Below are 21,143 nucleotides of genomic sequence, written 5' to 3' on the forward strand. Positions count from 1 at the left end.
GGCCCCCGCTTCTGTGGCTGCCATTCGCTTCTTCGTTATAGCCGTGATAGGCTATGTAAATAATTACATAGCCTATCACAGCTAATGCAGGAACGCCATTTGTGTCCCTGCGGAGGCCGTGATAGGCTATGTAAATATTTACGTAGCCTATCACAGCAAAAAAAAAGCAACGCAAATGGCGGCCGCTGTAGCTGCCGCCATTTGTGTTCCTTTTTTTTTTTTCCATGATAGGCTACGTATATATTTATAATATATATATTTATCATATATATTTATCATATATCGTAGATATATTTATCTACGTATATATACTATCATGGCAAAATACAGGGACGCAAATGGTGGCAGCTACGGCGGCCACCATTTGCGTCCCTTTGCAGCTCAGCAGCCAGATGTCCGGTTGTGGGCGGTCCTGGCCGGCAGCTCCGTGGAGTCGCTGTGAGAATTTCACGGGGAGAATTTCGGGGGGAGGGAAGGAGCTCCTCCCCCCCCAACGCGAATGTTACCCTTTGAAAAAGGAAGTGACTTTTGTACATCCCTAGTATTTTCCTATGAATTTATTCAAAAGTCCACTGACTCCGCACGCCCTGAAGGGATCGCTCCGCAGCTGATTCCGCAGGTGAGATTCTTAGAAATTTGAGCTCATTTTAGTCCATCTCGAATTTCTACAGCATCCCTAATGGCAACCCAAAGTGCTTTCGCTGTGCAACAAGTCTTGGTTTTATTGGGATGAGGAAAAAATTGTCCTTTCAAAATGAGGCTTTTGGCGGATCATGTCCTATGACTTCGCATGGACTAAACCATGGGCCTTTGAGAGGGCTTTCTGAAGATGAGCATAATGCTGGGGTTTGCCTCACTCTGGGACAACTGGGGGTGCCAAGAGCCAAGTATCCAGGGTCAATGACCTAAAGTGGTTTAAGACTATCACCTTGGAAGGAACTGATCCAAAAACTAGTGCACTGATTTCTCAGGACCCTGAGATTTTATTTGAGAAGAAAGATCTGATGTCATGTCTAGCATGTTGTTGTTGTTCAGTCGTTGAGTCATGTCCGACTCTTCGTGACCCCATGGACCATAGCACGCCAGGCCTTCCTGTCCTCCACTCTCTCCCGGAGTGTGCTCAAGTTCATATTCATTGCATGGGTGATGCTATCTAGCCATCTCATCCTTTGCTGTCCCCTTCTCCTTTTGCCTTTGATCTTTCACAGCATTAAGGTCTTTTCCAATGAGTTTTCTCTTCGCATTAGGTGGCCAAAATATATGAGCTTCAGCTTCAGTATCTGTCCTTCCAATGAGCACTCAGGGTTGATTTCCTTTAGGATGGACTGATTTGACCTCCTAGCAGTCCAGGGGACCCATAAGAGTCTTCTCCAACACCACAGTTCGAAAGCATCAATTCTTCGGCACTCAGCCTTCCTTATAGTCCAGCTCTCACAGCCATACATTACTACTGGGAAAAACATAGCTTTGATTAGATGGACTTTGTCGGCAAGGTGATATCTCTGCTTCTTACTATGCTGTCTAGGTTTGCCATAGCTTTCCTCCTAAACAGCAAGTGTCTTTTAATTTCATGGCTACAGTCACCGTCTGTGGTGATCTTGGAGCCCAAGAAAGTAAAATCTGTCACTGCTTCCATTTCTTCCCCTTCCATATGCCAGGAAGTGATGGGGCCAGATGCCATGATCTTCCTTTTTTAATGTTGAGTTTCAAACCAGCTTTTGCACTCTCCACTTTCACCCTCAACAAGAGGCTCTTTAGATCCTCTTTGCTTTCTGCCATTAGGGTGGTATCGTCTGCGTATCTGAAGCTGTTGATAATTCCCCCAGCAATCTTAATTCCGACCTGTGATTCATCCAACCCGGCGTTTCTCATGATGTACTCTGCATATAAGTTAAATAAGTAGGGCAACAATATACAGCCTTGTCGTACTCCTTTCCCAATTTTGAACCAATCGGTTGTTCCATGTCCGGTTCTTACTGTTGCTTCCTGACCCTCATACAGGTTTCTCAGGAAACAGGTAAGGTGGTCTGGTACTCCCATCTCTTTAAGAATTTGCCACAGTTTGTTGTGATCCACACAATCAAAGGCTTTAGCGTAGTCAATGAAGCAGAAATAGATGTTGTTCTGGAATTCTCTTGCTTTCTCCATGATGCAGCGAATGTTGGCGATTTGATCTCTAGTTCCTCTGCCTCTTCAAAACCCAGCTTGTACTTCTGGTAGTTGTCAGTTCACATACATACTGCTGAAGCCTAGCCTGTAGGATTTTGAGCATAACCTTGTTGGCATGTGAAATAGTGTGTGAAATGTAGGGTTGGCGGAGAATTTCTCCACGAATCTTCGGGAGGCCGAGTGCCGACACATTCGTTCCCCAGAAAGTGTTGGGGAAATTCTCCACCGCCCCCCCCCACCCCCGGGATGGGACTTACCTTCGGCAAATGTCCCTCTCCGCGGTGGGTCCCGGCAGCGGTTCGGCGGGGGCGGGGGCGGCGGCCGGTCTCCCGACCAGCTGCCACCGCCGCCATTGCAAAATAAAAAAGTAAAGTAAAAAAAAAACACACACCCATGATAGGCTACGTAACGATTTACGTAGCCTATCACGGCTAGATTTCCAAAGTCAGCCGTGATAGGCTACGTAAATCGTCACGTAGCCTATCACGGGTGACTTTGGGGGGGGAAAAAATGTGCGTACGCAAATGGTGGCTCCCATGGGGACTGCCATTTGAGTTCCTTATTTTGGCACGTCTAGTCTACGTAAAGATTTATGTAGACTATGGTGAAAATAAGGGCAACGCAAATAGCGTTCCCTTATTTTCGCCGTAGTCTACGTAAATGTTTACGTAGACTAGACGTGCCAAAATAAGGAACACAAATGGTGGCGCCCCATGGGCGCCGCCATTTGCATACGTGCTTTTTTTTTATCTCCAAAATCACCCGTGATAGGCTACGTGATGATTTACGTAGCCTATCACGGCTAACGTTGGGAATCTAGCCGTGATAGGCTACATAAATTGTTACGTAGCCTATCACGGGTGTGGTGTTTTTTTTTTCACTTTACTTTTTTTTTTGCAATGGCGGCGGCGGCAGCCGGTCAGGAGACCGGCTGCCGCCCCCGCCCCTGATGAAATGCTGCTGAATCACCGCCGGGACCTGCCACCAAGAGGGACATTCGGCCACGGTAAGTCCCATCCCGGGGGGGCAGGAGGACGGCGGAGAATTTCCCCACCAATTTCAGGGAAATCCCGAAGATTTGTGGAGAAATTCTCTGACATCCCTAGATAGGCTACGTGGCGATTTACATAGCCTATCACGGCTGACTTTGGAAATCTAGCCATGATAGGCTACATAAATCGTTACGTAGCCTATCACGGGTGTGTGTGTGTTTTTACTTTTTTTTCGCGGCCGGGTAGACAGGGCACTCCTACCCGGCCTGAATTTTGGTGGCGAGGAATGGGGCGCCTCCCCCCTGGCCTGAATTTCAGCCGGGCGAGGTGGGGCGCCTCCCCCCCCTTGCCTGAACTTCGGGGGGAGAAGCGAAGAGCCTCCCTCCCACCGCAAAGCAAGCTGCGGGATGAGGTAAGTCCCTTTCGTCCATCCCTAGTGAAATGGCATGTGAAATGGCATGTGTCCCTAGCATGACCACCACACAAAAATTACGTTAAAATCCTTAAGTCTTGGGAACTATTGTCCCTGCCTACATCAAGAAATCTGAGTGCTTTACTAGCCAGAGCTATCCATATAACAAAGAAAACATCTAAATGCAAATGACTGCTCAGTCCGGGAGATGTGGTTTCTCAACCTTCCCAAACCATCTCTAAGCCCTCCTGGGAATTTTTTCTTTAAATTCCATTACAAAAGGTGTGCTAGGAAATGTACCAATGAGTATTTAGGACGAATTTTAGTCATTCTGGTCCCATTGACCTGTTCCTTTCAAGTTCCGCACCAACATAGAACATGTCTGTCTGTCCATCTGTCTCTGATCTTTCCATCAATAAGTGTTTTAAACTTTCACAGACACAGATATTCAAGGATCAGTAACCTGTTCCTACTCCTTCCAAACCAAAGACCATGCCAACTTTCATTATATCAGTTTTGCGTGATATTGTATGATATGTAGCATGCTTGATATGTGTGAAGATCTATGACATTTACCCTTCCGATTAGAAATCTTCCCTTGAGGACATGGGGCACAATCATAACAGCAAAATGGCTCCCCTTCCTTCTTTTTCCTGATGTAACCAGGATAGCAGTTGTCATTACATAGAGAAATGGGCAGCACCTAATCAGAAACATTGGTGAAGAGTGGTTAGGACTGAGAAAAAGATATTTTCAGAGTTGTGGTTTCACTTGTGGGTGTAAAGAAAGAAATGTGGTATTCTCAGTGGGGAAAATTAATACTTGTAGAGTGTTTAAGGTAATAAAATATCTAAGCAGATGACATAGAAAAGTATCCAAACATGGTCAAAATACAGTGTTGATATAAATAAATAAAAAGAAACCATAAAATGGAGAAGTGGTATGATAAGGAATCTCAAAACAGGGAAAGCTTGCATAGGCTGGGTATATAGAGGGGAACAGTCTGCTATGTGCCTTGCTCCTAGTTGATTTAGAACTTTGTATGTCAACAACAGAACTTGGAACATGACTCAATAGCTCATAAACAGCCTGTACATTTCTTAGGAATGTTAGAGAATTCTGCCATGGATCCCAGGGGGGCCAAATTCCAGTGAATTCAGCCCCCCGGTATCCATGGCAGAACGGAGCCCCCCACTCCACCACCCTGCGAAAGCCCCACAAAATGGAGCCTACCTGGCTGTGGCTCTGGTGGTGGCATGGCGGCAGCAGCTCCGGTCGCTGCCAGGCTGCTGTGGCCGCAAATGGCAGCCCTTGTAGTGGCCACCATTTGAGTCCCTACGCTGGCCCGTGATAGCCTACGTATGTATTTACGTAGACTATCACAGCTAAAGCAGGAACGCAAATGGTGTAAGGGATGCCATTTGCATCCCTGCTTTAGCTGTAATAGATGTCAGGTTGGAAACTGAGCCCATAGAGCCCCAGAGCAGTTCTGATTCTGAGGAAGAACAGCAATCCATGGAAGAGGAGCACGCTCATCTCTCACAAGCACAGCAGCTAGGGATGTCAGAGAATTTCGCCACGAATCTCGGAGAGGCCGAATGCCAGCGCATTCAGCCCCCGAAATCAGTGGCGAAACGGTCTGCCCCCCGCCCCCCCCGGGATGGGACTTGGGCGAATCTTCCTGGCGGTGGCAGCTGTGGAGGCGGTTCAGCGGCGGTGGCAGCAGCCGGTCTTCCGACCGGCTGCCACCGCTGCCATTTCCAGTAAAAAAACCCCAAAAAACCAAAAAATGTGATAGGCTACGTAAAGATTTACGTAGCCTATCATGGCTAGATTTTAAAAAAATACTGTGATGGGCTACATAAATGTTTACGTAGCCTATCACAGCTGAGTAAAAAAAACAACAACAACCAAAAGTCACTTACCTTTTAACGAAATGTGATTCGAGGTCGGGGGGAGGCGCTCCATCCCTCCCCCCCGAAATTCTGGCCAGGGCGGAGGCGCTCTGTCCTTCCCCCCCCCGAATCCTGGCCGGCCGGGTCCGCAAATGGCGGCGGCCATAGCCACCGCCGTTTGCGTCCCTGCAGTCAGCCATGATAGGCTACGTAAATGTTTACGTAGCCTATCACAGCTGAGTAAAAAAACAACAACAAAAACCGCGTGTATGCAAATGGCGCCGCCATTTGCATTCCTTATTTTGGCACGTCTAGTCTACGTAAACATTTACGTAGACTATGGCGAAAATAAGGGGAACGCAAATAGCGTAGCGTCTACGCTATTTGCGTTCCCCTTATTTTTGCCATAGTCTACGTAAATCTTTACGTAGACTAGATGTGCCAAAATAAGGAATGGAAATGGCGGCACCCATGGGTGCTGCCATTTGCATACACTCGGTTTTTGTTTTTTGTTTTTTACTCAGCCATGATAGGCTTCATAAACATTTACGTAGCCTATCACGGCTGACTGCAGGGATACAAACGGCGGCGGCTACGGCCGTCGCCATTTGCGGACCCGGCCGGCCCGGATTTGGGGGGGGGAGGGACGGAGCGCCTCTCCCCCCAGCCAGAATTTCAGGGGGAGGGACAGAGTGCCTCCCCCCCACCTCGAATCACATTTCATTAAAAGGTAAGTGACTTTCGTACATCCCTAACAGCAGCTGGCAGAGATTCCTCCTGCCACCATTCCTGGGAGAGATAGTGACCCTGGCAGTGAGAGAGCACTGAGTGGGGCTTGCTGGTTGCTTAGCGCAGATGCAGGGAGCGGCAACAGATGAAGGGCGCCAAAAGGAGGCGCTCCACTCGTTTGGCGCTCAAGCAATGGTCGCGTCTCGAGGACCCAAGGGTAAGAGGGAGGATCTCTCCATAGCCCATAAGTTCGAAGTCTTCCCATGGTTCTCCTTCAAACAGGGACCAACTGCCTTACCTGTAGCTTAGGCTACTCTGCTATCTTTCCCCAGTGCTGTTCCCTGCTTAGTCGCTAGTGATTAGTATCTGAAATAGGGACGGCAGAGAATTCCGCCACGGATCCCGGTAAGGCCGAATGCCAGTGCATTCAGCCCCCTGAAATCTGTGGCGGAATGGCCTGCCACCCCCCGCCCCCCTGTGGATCCCCCCCAGGATGAGACTTACATGGGGCAGATCTTCCGGGTGGCGGTGGCTCCAGTGGTGGCGGTGGCTGCGGCGGCGGCTGGTCTTCCGACCGGCCGCCGCCATTTGCAGAGTTGTGGGTTGTTGTTTTTTTAACACGTGATAGGCTACGTAAACATTTACGTAGCCTATCATGACTGCGTTAAAAAAAAAAAAACGCATACGCAAATGGCGGCGGCTATGGCCGCCGCCATTTGCGTTCCTTATTTTTGGTGTCTTAGTCTACGTAAATATTTAGACTAAGATGGAATGCAAATGGCAGCGGCCGTAGCCGCCGACATTTGTGTACGCAGTTCCTTTTTTTTCTTTTTTTTTTACCCAGAGCCCTCCACGGCTGGAAATCCGGCTGCGGATGGCTCTGGCCTGGGCCTGGCCGGCTGCTCTGCAGAGCCGCCGCGGAGCACAGCCGGCCATCAAGGATTCCGGGGGGGGGGAACAGAGCGCCTCCCCCCCATTGAGGATTCTGGGGGGAGGGACAGAATGCCTCCCCCCCACCATAAACATAATCCGCGAACAGGTAAATCACCTTTGTACATCCCTAATCTGAAAGAGTCATAAAGTAATAAAGGAATAAAGCCTTGGAAAGAATCCTCATCGTCTGTGTCCTGAGTTGGCTATTGGAAAGGACTGCAAGAGGCAGCTAGGGCGCTCCTGACAATAGGCTACGTAAATATTTACGTAGCCTATCACGGGCTTGTGTGGGGACGCAAATGGCATCCACAGCAGGATGCCATTTCCATCCGCAGCAGCCCAGCAGTGGCTGGAGGCCCTGCTGCGGGTTGGCTCGGCCGGCAGCTCCGTGGCCTGGCCATGGAGTGGAGCCGGCCAGGCAGGATTCAGGGAGGGAGGAATGGATCACCTCCCCCCGCCTGTCGAGGATTCGGCGGGGAGGAACAAATCGCCTTCCCCCACCTGCAGAACCCGGCAGAGCCAGGTAAGCAGGGTTTCGTACACCCCTAGATTTCTTTCAACACAAATGTGCACATAGCTGGATGCCTTACTGAGACTCCTACTCGCTCCATCCTGCACTAGCTCCCACTTTTGAACTAGGTGAAGGGCAACTCCAAATATAGTATATTACATGAATCTAATTGTGTGGTTACCAGTTCATACTGTATACCACTGTGGCTAAGCTATCCCTCTCTCGGAATTGGTGTAGTTACCACTCCAGCTGAAGTGGGGAATTGGTGCTCCAAGCCCCTGAGGGTTTCTGGGCCTCCAGTGACAAGAATATATCAAGAGCAAAGATATATCCAAAGATATATCCTGTTCAAACAGAGGGAGTGTTGTCTCTTTCAGATCAGGCAAACAACCTGTTTCCTGGACTGCTTACCACCCACATATGGTCCCTGTCTAGTCATGATTTATTTTCTGTGCATTAGTCCTCCTCCAGCCCATGATTACATCCAGGGATGAGTTCAGAATATGCACAGCCTCTCCTGACTCTGATGTCGCAGAGAAACAGAACTGGGTGTCATCAGCATACTGCCCCAGATCTCTGAATGACCACCTCCAACTGCATCATATTGATCTCCTACCACATTGGGGACACAATAGTGTGCAGTGAGGCTCCTCAGTTCCAATGTCATGGGACTGAGTCTCACTCACCCAGTGTTATCTCTGTGTGTAAGAGCTGAACCATTAGAAAATGGTGTCCCAAAGTCACAAAGGCAGTGAAAAAGGATACTGCGATCGATGGAATCAAAAGCCAATGAGGGATCTATAAGAAGCAATAGGCTTGCACTTCTCCATCCTTCGTCTGAAGAAGGTCATCCAGCAGGCAACCAAGGCTTATTCCATCTTCAACCTGGACCTGAAGCCAGACTGAAATGGGTCTAGATAATCAGCTTCATCCAAGAATGCCTGAATCTTGCATACCACTACCTCCTTCAGGACTACAGGGACCAGTAGATCATGTAATATTGCTGTGACGTGATACTTTAATATTATATAGATGGGGTCTTTATGGCCACTATTTGTGCAATATTAAATTTATGGAGCTTCCCAAGTCACCAGTGTTTGTTTTTTCTCAAAATTGTGACCACGGGAACAAGAGGTCCTTGAAGACTGTACAGAGGATGTCAGGACGTCTTGGCAAGCATGGAGGGAGTGCAAGTGAGGACAGGGGCTCAACGCAACTGAGATAATGGTCCTAGAGTTCTCCAACACCATATGTGAAATCACCTTAGCTAGCCCAGCCAGGTAGGCCATTGGGCAGCAGGCTGTGAAGTCCCCAACAGCATCCAGAATCTGTCTGTTTGTCCAAAGGCCAGGGTGATGAATTTTCCTGGTGATCAGCACGAAACAGTGATAGATTATGGAGACCACCCCCAGCCCTCATCCTTTTTTTCTTCTTCAGTACTGTATGTGTCTACATGTGTGTTCTTGTATCACCAGCGTCAATAGTGTGTCTGTGGTACTCCTTACAATATATGCAGATTACCTTTCTGTTGTGCAGGTGAGTATATGTGTTTGGTGCATGTATGTGCTAAGGTTGAGCCAAAACAGCCATCTCTGTTGGGCTGGAAATTGGGAGTCTTCCTTTTGGCTTTGTTGTTGTAATCCGACAAACATATGCCTGCACAAAACAGACTATGATTTGCAAGTGACAAAGTGATCATGGCACACATTTCATTTATCATACATATATACTTATGACAGTGCACATACATCAGCACTGCAAGCTAGGAGAGAACACTTGGGGGGAAGAAATATTTGAATGTTCCTGAAGAAAGCCTGAACTTGCCAAGCTGTTCAAGAAAAGTGTGTGTGTGTGTGTGAGAGAGAGAGAGAGAGAGAGAGAGACGGAGGCCAAGGCACACAAACAGAGGAGAGAGAGAGAGAGAGAGAGGTGGGTGGTGTGAGGGCAAGGTTATACAGAGGTGTTATGGAAGACAGAAGCACTCTGTTTGAATCTGAAGCCCTGTTCCTTTACTCACCTGACTGTGTGCAAGGCTGATATAGGCACAGGGATGTGGGCACAGACATACTGTCTGGCTTCCGGTTAATCCTTCAGAATTGTGCACAAATGTCCTGAAAGATCTGTGCAAGCAGTACTTTTTGGCAATGAAAAAGTGGAGTCACAGTGAAATGATTCAGATTGAGACAATAGGATGGGGGGGGGTCAATGGTTTAAAGTCCATGTAAGCATCCCCTCACTAGAGCCCCAATCTTTGTATAATGTGTGGACTGACATTGTGGGGTCACATCCCATAACTGAAGAAATCAGCACTGATCACAGAATGCCACTGATTTCCTCTGCAAAAGCAAAACCCTTTGAAAACACGGGTGTACTTGCAGCATTCTAGCTTCAGAATGACACTGAACATGCATGAGATAGCTTTGCCAGCATTGGCTGCCCTAGGTTAGAATGGGACAGGAAATATTTTTAAGCCACTGCTCAGAACACCACCAAACCAATGGAAGCACACCTCTTCAACAAGCATGAGTAAAGGAGTTTTCACCAAAATTGGAAAGAATGATAAGCAATACTGGAACTGAGGGGAAAAATAAATACGTGTGCCAGTTTTAAGCACTGTTTAACAAACTGTACCAGTGACCGCTTTAACAGATTTATTTGAATGTTTGTGCAATTGTAGACCTCACAAGGTAGAACACGGAAACCAGGGTTTGAATTATCAGCTCAAGTGGTGTCATTTTCATAATCAATACAATTTTGAGGTTATAGTGGTGGAACGTGTGTGTGTGTGTGTGTGACTCACCTCAACTAAAGGGCCACTCCCCTGCCTCTTTAATTCCTTTTGTGGTTCTATTGTTGCCTCCTACCTATGTATGCTGAACAAGACAGGTGATGTAAAATGTTTGTAAACATTAACAAACACACCATTTGTGCTCCATCTTGCATGCTTTTCCCTGTCTCACCTGCTTGAATGTCCTAGGCCACACAATGTTCTTATCATGGACTGCTAACTTTTTTCCGGGAGGAGCGAGTGGATTGAACATTCCCGCTTTAACTCTCAGAAAAGATTGATTTGGGAAAATTATCCAGTTTGTAACATCAAATCCCGTGACAGCATCTCCATTTTCATCAAACTGTATTGTCGCTCCTGCACTGTTGTTGAATGAGATGCCCCTGAGAAAGGGATGGAGCTAAATTCAAAGAGGAAAAGATACTAACGGACAGCAAACTATTTTCACAATTACATTGACAAATACGTATCCTAGATATGTTGAGATTATTTTGGATATGTCTCACTCTTGCTTCCTAAATGTTTTACTCCAGTGTAGGGATGGACAGAAGCTCCCCCTGTCCAGGTCCTCCAGGTGCCCACTGAGCCGCTGCCTAAATGGCAGGCCTCAATGGACCATTACAGGCCTAAATGGACCATTTACATCTCTATTGCAAAATACTGACCACGGCATTGACTGGTGCTTGCAGTCAGCTCAGGATAGGTGGGGTGGCTTGGCAAGGGGGAGTATAAGTCTGGGCAGGGGCTCAGCAGGCTCAGTGGGCATGGTCTGGGGGCAGAAGTGAGGTGGAGGGCATCCGAGTCCGGGACTGAGTTGGGCACCCACTCCAGCCCTAGGGTTAAGTCAATCTCAGTGTGTATGTTCAAGGCACTAAGGATATTAGTCCTAGGGTTCTCCAATGCCACATGTGAGACCGCCACAACCAACTTGGTCAGGGAGGCCCTTGGGCAGATGCTGGAAAGTCCCCGACAGCATCCACACGCTGCCAGCTGGGCAGCTGCGCCATCCCCGCCTCAGTGTTCTGTGGCTCGACAGATGCAAAACCTTTCCCTTGAGAAAGGTTTTCTGCCCCAGTTCCTAACCAGGTATTTGTGGCAGGTCATTGTGGTTAAAGGAGGATTGAGGGCTGTCCACTGCATGTGCAACATTTTTCCTGACATTGCAGCTTTCACTGATCATTCTGCACTGGATGTCCACTGTGCAAATGCACTGAAGCATATAAAAAAATAAGGGCCCAGTTCTAAGCATATTTAGTTATGAGTAGGGATGTACGAAAGTCACTTACCTTTTCGAAGGGTGACATTCATGGTGGGGGGGAGGTGCTCCATCCCTCCCCCTGAAATTCTCTCTGGCCGGCTCCGCTGTGAAGAAATTCCGCAGAGCCACAGGCTGGGGCTGCCCGCAGCCAGACTTCCGGCCTCTGGGCAGCCTGCAGGGATGCAAATGGCGGTGGCCGTAGCCACCTCCATTTGCATCCCTGTATTTTGCCGTGATAGGCTACAAAAATATTTACGTAGCCTATCATGGCAAAAAAACACAAAAAACAGCGGACGCAAATGGTAGTGCCTACGGCGGCCGCCTTTTGCATTCCTTTTTTTTTTTTTTTGCCATTTTAGCCTACGTAAATATTTACATAGGCTATTATGGGGGGTGGAGGGAATGCAAATGGCATAGTGGCCGCCATTTGCGTTCCTTTTTTTTTTTGCCGTAATAGCCTATGTAAATATTTATGTAGGCTAAAACGGCAAAAAAACAAGGGAACGCAAATGGTGGCCACCGTAGCCGCCGCCATTTGTGTTCCCTTAGTTAAGCCGTGATAGGCTACATAAATACTTACGTAGCCTATCATGGCTTCCGCAGGGATGCAAATGGTGTCCCTGCATTAGCTGTGATAGGCTACATAAGTATTTACATAGCCTATCACGGCTACATGGAAGAAGCTAATGGTGGCCGCAGATGTGGCCGCTGTTCGCAAGTTGGCGTGGACAGCAGCAGGTAGGTGCTCCGTTCTGGGCCCATTTTGCAGGGGGGGCAGGGGGGCTTCATTCCACCATGGATTTCAGGGGGCCGAATGCACTGGCATTTGGCCTCACTGAGATCCGTGGCGACATTCTCTGACATCCCTAGTCATGAGTCACACAGATGTCAACCTGATGGGACTTCAAACAACTTGAAGCTACCCTGTTTTTACAACAGATTAATGGAAGTTATCAGACACCTGAAATTCTAAATTAGGCCTACCCAGACACTAAGGTCGTCATCTGAGGCCCTCTTCCAGCTTCCCCTGCCAAATAAGGCAAGGTGCATGGCTGCCAAAAAAGAGAGGGGACCATTCAGTGGTGGCACCCTGTCTATGGAACACACTTCTCAGACAGGCTCAGCTGGTGCCTGTGTTATGCTCATTTGAGCACCAGGTGAAGACCTTTTTAAAAAAATTTCCCAGGCATTTTAAGAAGTGTTCTAGTGCTTTTAGATCACTGCATTTTCTTGCTGCTGGTTTTACTTTGGCTACATGTACTGAAGTGTTTCTTTTTAGGATTTGTTAAAAATATTTTTATTATATATTTAGAATCATAGAATCACAGAATAGTAGGGCTGAAAAGGGCCTACAAGGCCATCGAGTCCATTGCTCAATGCAATGAAAACAATAAGAAGGCAGAAAAACAACAACCAAAGATAACATAACAATGAAAACCTGCTGAGAACTGTCCCCTAACAACTGAGGCACAATGGTTTGCTGCCAGAAACTTGGTGACACAATTAATATAGTACTGAAACTGCTACTACTGCTACTACCACTACTACTACTATGTGAGCTGGCTGCATAATCTCTGTTTAGCTGTTATAATGTCCAGATGCTCAGGGCAGAAGCAGGAATATATTGTTGGCAATACAGTTGTGATGTATGTTGAATAAAACCCCTCCATATGGCATGAAATGCTAGCAGTTCTCTCTTTCCTTGAATCAAAAGTAAATCCTGAGGGTTCCCCCCCATATTGCCAAATTGTCTTTTGTCCCCCCACCCCCCGCTGTGTAATTGTCCGGTGAGTGGCAATTAACAAGAATGATAGTACGTCCTTACATTTAATCATTCCATTAGATCCTTCATATAATGATAATTCCCTTGCGCCCTTCTGTACCGTTAACATTGCTTATTCTAGTCCTGTAAAAGTTCTAAGAGAGTATGTCTGTATGTGAGGCTCTTTGCGGAAGTGAGATAGCTGTAGTTCTTGTAGCCATCCTATGCCTAAGTCAACTTGGAGTTGTTCTACATTTTGGTTTATCCTGGGAATAAAAGTCCCTCACCCAAAAATATCCCTTCTTTTCCCATTCAGGAATCCTAGTTAAGACAGTTGTATCCTGATTATCTGGGTGAGAGGAGACCACACCAGGGACAAGATAGCTTGCCCCTTTTTCCAGATCGTGAAGATAATTTTGGACTTTGGTTTTTAATATTGTTTATCTCCTTCATTTGTATGGATCGAAAAGGCAAAGCCCATATGTTCTTCTTCCAGACATATCCAGTTTTTCTTTGCCTTCATAATGGTGAAGTGTAGATCTCCCCAACCTCCTCTGCCTGGTTTTTTTTTGTAATACAGTGTTAATACCAGGAAAGGTCCTTTGGCTTGAAAACAAATGATTTAAGCTTAGTTTGCCAAGATTTTAAAATCTTTAGCTGGAGGAGGATGGGGAAAGCCTGAAATAATAAATTTTAAAAAGGAATCACAGATATTTGAGTTGCAGCAAATCAACCTAAAATTGACAGGTTCACTTTGCACCATTTGTTTAGGTCCTTGGTCATAGTTTTTTCTATAAGAAAGCCATAATTTATTTTAAATAATTTGCCAGTTTTTCTGGGAATATGAATTCCCAGGTATCTGAAGGAAGTTCTGCAAATTGGAGTTCCCAAAGCATGGCTAATAAAATGTTGATGATTGGGGTGAAGATTGCATGACATGATAGCGGATTTTTCATAAGTAACTTTTTAACCTGCCACTTGCCTACAATTTTCTAATTCTTCCTCCAGATTCTTCCTTTAAATTACAGACTGATTGGCATGGATCCCCCAGCATGATTATCATGTCAACTGCACACATGTTTATCACATGTTCTTCACTCCATCCCCTGCATCCAGCAATACCAGGGTGCTGATGTATGATATTATGCAATGGTTCCAGGGAAAGGGTGAAGAGCAGAGGTGAAAGGGCACAGCACTATTTCATTCCCCATTCCAAATAGATAGGTGGGGAGGAGTGCACATTGTTACGCATGGTTGCTTTGTTAGCAACATAGAGTTTGGAAATTGCAGTTACGACTTTGGTTCCTAGATGATAATAATTCAAACTCTTACCAAATACTGCCGTTCATGACAGTCAAAGGCCTTGAATATGTTGAGCAAAATTAATGACAGTGGGTGGCCTGTTTTGGTTTTCATCATAGTTAACATTTAATCCCATTGTATTAGATCTAATATATGCCTTTGAGGAATAAATCCAGTCTGATCTATATGAATTAAATTGCCTACCACCTTATTTGATTGTTGAACTAAAATAAATGATTTTTTTATCCTGTTTAACTAATGCAATTGGGCAATGGGATCTCACCTTTGTATTGTGTTTTCCAGGTTTTGGTATTACTATTAATCTAGATGTCTTCTAGGTATCAGGGGGATCTTCTCCCTGGCAGATCTTAGAAAAAAGCTGAGCAAGCCTAGGAATCAATAAATCATATATATATATATATATATATATATATATATATACACACACACACACACACATACATACACACACACACACACACACATACATACACACACACACACACACGTATACATATACATATACACACACTTCCAAATGTCCCAGAAGGACCAGAATCTCTATTATATTTCAAATGTTTGATGGCTTGCTCAACCTCCTCTAGCAAAATCTCTCTGTTCAACAGTTTTGGTTGGCTTTTGTTAATTGGAGCAATGCCACTCTTCCTCCAATACTTATTTATAAGATCCACACTTGGGGAGGTTGTATGATGTAGCTGAACATAAAAAATCTGCAAAGAGGTAGTTGATTTGCATATGATCAACTGTTAAGGTGCCATTATTTCTTCTTATTGAAAATAGTTTAGATTTAATTTGTTTAATTTTAAGCCCTCTAGCCAGTATTTTTGAATGCTTGTTACCAAAGGAGTAGTATTTTTGTTTTAGGTGTAAGAGGGATTTGGCAATGCCTGTGGGATCCAAACATTCCAGTTCTTTTGATTTTGCTTGCACATCCCTAATACTTTTGCAGACCAGTTTGTGTATGCTTTGATTCCAGGGCTGCTATGTCATTTAATAAGTCCCGCTTAATCAGGTCCATCCATTCTTTAATTTTGCACTTTAAATGATGCAGACCCCTCCAACTGTAGCCTTCGTGGCATCCCAGATTATATTATTTTAGGGGCCGACCCGATATATTAAAGTTCCACTATCCTTCAGTGGCCACCTTGATAGCTATAGTGGGAAATTGTTTGGTTAGAAGACCTGGATCTAAATGCCATATTTGCAGTATGGACCTTGAAAATTTAGTAACAGGTCTGTTTCACTTGCAGCATGGTCTGACAATACTTCGGGGAGAATGTTGGAATGAGCGAGGTTGGGGATCCATGTGGGAGGGACCAGAATATACTCTAAACTGGAGAAAGAATGGGATCGAGGGGTGGGGGGTAATAAGAGAAATCCCCAATTCTTGGATTTAAACATCTACAGGAATCTATTAAACAGAAACGTTTTAATAGAAGGACCAACATCTTTCCTCCCTGACTTTTCTCCAAGTGGGAGCTGGGCTTCCTGTCCCAATCCACATCTCATACCACATTCAGATCACCTGCTGCTATGACCAGACCCCCACTGCAAACTGAGCTTTCTTAAAACCCTTGGCCAAAAAGGAACATCGGTACACATTAAGTATTGCAGCTAATGAGATGGGTTTACCTTCTACATTTCCCACCGAAAACAAACATTGTCCCTCTGAGTCCCTTTTTGTCTTATTTGCCCCTGAAATCACATGTTTTGCTATAACAATAGCAACGCCTCTGGCATGGCTTATCCGTATCACTCCATAATGGGTACCATCATGTAAATGAGTTAAAGTCTCTGTCTCTGTCTCTGTCACTCTCTCTCTGATTCTCTCTCTGATTCTCTCTCTCTCTCTGATTCTCCTGCTTTAAATGTTTCTTGTAAAAAGATGATGGAGGGTCACCAAACCCGAAGGTGGGCAGAGAGCCTCCACCTCTTTATCACATCACCCAATACCAAATGTGAAGGGTAATTAACCATAAGTCAATCATATTCCTAACAGGATTAATTGTGGAGCTGAAAGATCCATAGCATTATAATGTAGACTATACGTGTCTTGATTCCTTTAACAATCAACATATTGCTTTTGATTGAAAATACCTGCCAGACCAGCACATTCCAGGGCTCCAGCTTTCTTCCAGACCTCCGTAATTTGTGTTTGGATGTTATTACATGCATGGAATGTAGAGCATGTGTCACAGCAAGGGCTGCATTGTACACATTGTAGCTGTGACCAGTCATACCCATTTCAAAGAAAGTTCCAGGAAGGCTCTCCAGTTTCTCCTCTCCACTGCAGTCTTTCTGGAATGCTTCACTCTCAAAGGTTCTTTTCAATGAACAGTTGAAGGCCTTCTCCCAGAATACCTTCATAAAGCCATCTTCTTTTGCCCAGGAAGGATTTACACTCTGTAGAAATTGCCTGAATCCTAATGGTTCCTTTGTGTGAATTGCAAAGGACAGCATACCATGGAGGGACTGTATATCATGATGCGTTACTACAGTGCTTTCTGTGAAATCCCAATATGTGGTCATAATCCATACCTTACTTCTAGGTGAACCCAGCACTGCCCTCTGAAGAAACAAGCTTATTTTAATTATTGATGTACTTGCCGTATCAGCAAGAAACACATTGGCTTTGGTTTCCATGGAAACTGAATTTTCATCCCATTCATTATGCAGCAGCCCTGCCTTTTCTCCTCGTTTTGTGAAGGCTTCATCTTTTTCTATGAAGGCAACACAGATACCTCCCTGTGAAAGCATTAGCAGTAATTTCTGCAAACGCCGTTCTCCATGGATACTATGAGTAGTAAAGAGCCCAATCCATGTCCACTTGAAATGCACAAGTAACTGGACAATCCCTCCGTACTGATGAGCATCATTTGGGACCATCTGGTATAAATACCAGAATAGAGATTTGTCACCCCATGCTGGGGAAAAAGGTCCAATAGTGAGCTGAAAGAGAGCGTAGATGTATTTTATGAATGGACAATGAACTGGACAATCCCCATATATTGACGAGCCTCATTTGGGACTATCTGGGATAAAGAATGGAAGCCATGGGTGGGAAATGTTTTTGTTTACATCTTTTTTGTACGATTTCTAGCATAGCTGTTTCTTCCATGTCTTATTAACATTATTGATTGAATATGACTTTTACTTAATGACATTTAGAGACATTTAGGAATGCTCCAAGTCATCCTCAGTATCCCAACATATGACTACCATCATTATATCATAGAAGGCAAAGGCACTGTGAAGGAACTGTGCATTCTTAACCGTTCAGGGTTTATGCTATTGAGTTCTGTGTTTCAGGGCTTGTTCTGATTAGATTGGGGGGCCATGGTGCAGCTAGGGTTGGTCTTTGGTGTCTAAGTGCCAGCCCCCCTCCCAAATGACCATTCAGGTGATGGGGACACAGGAAAGCAAAGCAGACCCTGCATCAGCACCTGGGCAGGTATCTGCATGCCTGGGCCAACCAACTTTCAATGCTACTTGTACAGCATCGTTGTCTTCTTATTTTATAACATTTTGGAGTTGGGGGCAGCCTACAGAGCAGGTGGTCATGTTACTAATTTTTCATTGAAATGCATTTTTCCCTTTTCTTTTTTTACAACAAACTGGAGCATATTCCCAAGCAAATGTGTCTAGCAACAGGGTAGCAGAAGCAAAGTCCATTTTTGCCCTGGCTATGATAGTGCTATGATTTAAGTGAGTTCAACTTGCAAAACTACACAGGCTCAGAATATTTGTTTTTCTCAGGGCGGCTGGTAAATGGGATTTTGTTTTTTGTTTTCTTTGCTCTAATATAATAGAAATGTAGAACCAGTTGTGAAGTATGGAATGGCGAGGAGGGAAGAAGAGATATGTTAGCTGTGTGCTGATTAACCATCATGGGTGTCAAAACCACCACCACCACAACCACACACACACACACATACACGCAGCCTCCCACACATAAGAACATTAAGTCCAGGTTCTAAAATGATGTAGCTGCATCACTGGTTAGGGGCTGGCAATGTGTTGCCTGTGGGCACCAGTGTGTGTCCTGACAGCTTCTGTGGTGCCCACAAAGCAGGCCCAAATTCAATTAAAAAAATTGATTTAAAATGTCTTCGAAGCAGCTGGGAATGTCTCAAAGTGAGAAGAGGGCTTCTCGGTGCTGCCCTCTTTGTTTCCCAGGAATGCCACAGGGCTGCACATGGGGCTCAGAGACATTCTTAGGAAATGAAGATGGTGGAGGGCTGCAGGCCAACACTGTCCTCTGCAGCAAGCCAACCACCAAGAAAAAGAAAAGGAAAAGAAGAAGTTGGGGTCCCTGTTACTATGGGGAGAGAGCTGTGGGGAGGTAGGAAGGGCACCAGTAAGCCACCGGGTTGCTGGGGAAGTGTCTAGCATGGTCAGTGAAGCCATTGGGAAGCCGGACAGGGTGTTAGAGGAGCCAGCTTGTGCAACATGGGGAATTCGGGAGGGTGGAGTGCTTCTGTGATTGAATGTATGGGGGGTGAGTAAGGCGTTGAGATGATTCTGAGAGGAGGGATCTTAGAAGACAGTAGTGCAACTGTGGTTTTTCATGTGGTTGCAGAGAAGAGGAGAAGGCCAGGACTTGTGTCTATGCAGGTATGTATGCATTATTGGCACAAGGGGTCCTTGACTCGTGTGTGTGTGTGTGTGTGTGTGTGTGTGTGTGAATGGATGGGTTCATCTGTGATGTGTGTTTAAGGGAGGGAGGGAGAATATGTATGGGTGCTGATCCAGGGTAAGAGAGAGAGTGTGTACAGATGTGTATGGGTTGTGATCTGGTGTGTGTGTGTGTGTGTGTGTATGAGAGAGAGAGAGAGAGAGAGAGATTGATTGTTCACATGATACGCTAACCCACACTCAGTGGTTCAGTATGGGTTTTTGTTGAATCAAGGGATGTTTGTTGTCTGAACCCAGGGCATTTTCTGCAGAGTGACTTGTTAACCATGCAGTGTGGCTTGTTTAACACCCTGAACAACCCCAAAATGAACCATGGGTTCTCAAGGTGGCTTTTTCCAGAAAAATATGCCACACAGTCCTGGGTTCACAACACTCTAACCCACGGTTCAACTAACAACCTATGATTCAACAACAGCCTCTCTCAATCATTAAGTGTGGATTAGGGTGTTGTGACAACCCACACAGATTTTTTAGGTAGTGATCCAGGGTGTGAGAGAAAAAGGAATATGGGAAATGGATGGCAGAGTGAGATCAGAAAAAAAAAAGAGAAAGAAGAGGTGTTTGTTGGCTCAGACAACTTCACTCAAAAGAGTTCTTCTGCTTGTTGGGACTCAGATCTCACCTTGTACGCACAAAGGACAAGTAAAAGCCAGGCCAATGGAGGCATTTTAAGGTGGCACCCAGGACAGCTTTTCAAAAGACAAAGTATGCCCACAGGCAGAAAAAGCTGACAGACCCATGTCAGATGCTGTTGCAGTCGAGGAATGTAGCTCTAAAACCCATATGTGAGAGAAATATATATGTCAGCCTTCCCCAACATGTTGTGATCCAGATATTTTGTACTACAACTCCCAGCATTCCTAACCATTAGCCATGCTTGCCAAGGCTGATGAGTGCTGAAGCCCAAAAATCTGGAGTTGTCCAAGCAAAAGTTTATTATCCCATTACTTTGAACAGATCCAATCCAATAGCTCCTGGGTTATCCAACCTATACTCCTTTAATAAAAGAAAATAAGAAATCCTATGGAACTTATTGCACAGTTTTTACTAAAGTTCCTAATTAGACTTCAGCATCAGGGAATACTCCCTCAGGTACAATATCTTTAACTTGTGCCCCCAAATAACCCCCCCATAGTTCAAAGAAACTCAGTAACCTGGTTCCTATGGCTTTGGGAAAGGGAGGAAAACACCACTAGAGAATTTTTTTAAAAAAAATGAAAACAAAATTAAGATCTTTATTCAGGGGAATAATTTACAAAATATTCGGTTGAGATTGCATAATGATTGTCAAATAAATATGCTTGGTTACCATTCCTAATACGTAGGAGATTCTAGGTGTTGGTGCTGGGGGAACTGCAAGCACTAATCTGCCTTCTGATCCTGCATATATGGGGAAGAGGGGAACTGCCACTGTCAAATGTCTTCCACACTGTGCCTGACATGGCTCTTTCTCTCTAGCTATGGAGACTTGCAGGCAAATGCCAGCTACAGAGTCGGTCTCTCCCTTTTTCTCTTCTCCAGTAACTCAGTGGGATGCAGTGCACAAACATCAGCTACACCAGCCTCTCTTCCACTCTGTGGGGTGCTGCGGTAAAATGCCTACTGCTGCCAAAGACTCAATCTCTGCCTAACTGTCTCTTCTCTCTGGGGCACAGTGGTCAAACACCAGAGGAAAC

General features: G+C 45.5%; 1 protein-coding gene across 1 annotated transcript in view; it reads right to left on the reverse strand.

The window, feature by feature from the left end:
- The window catches only part of LOC146341749 (vomeronasal type-2 receptor 26-like), a 66,788-nt gene that overhangs the window by 35,484 nt on the left and 10,161 nt on the right, over nucleotides 1-21,143 (reverse strand). The gene's annotated exons all lie outside the window — the stretch shown is intronic.

Source organism: Heloderma suspectum, chromosome 6 (assembly GCF_057233095.1).
Source record: "Heloderma suspectum isolate Gila_16-S chromosome 6, 16-S_ref, whole genome shotgun sequence".
Classification (NCBI taxonomy): Eukaryota; Metazoa; Chordata; class Lepidosauria; order Squamata; family Helodermatidae; genus Heloderma; species Heloderma suspectum.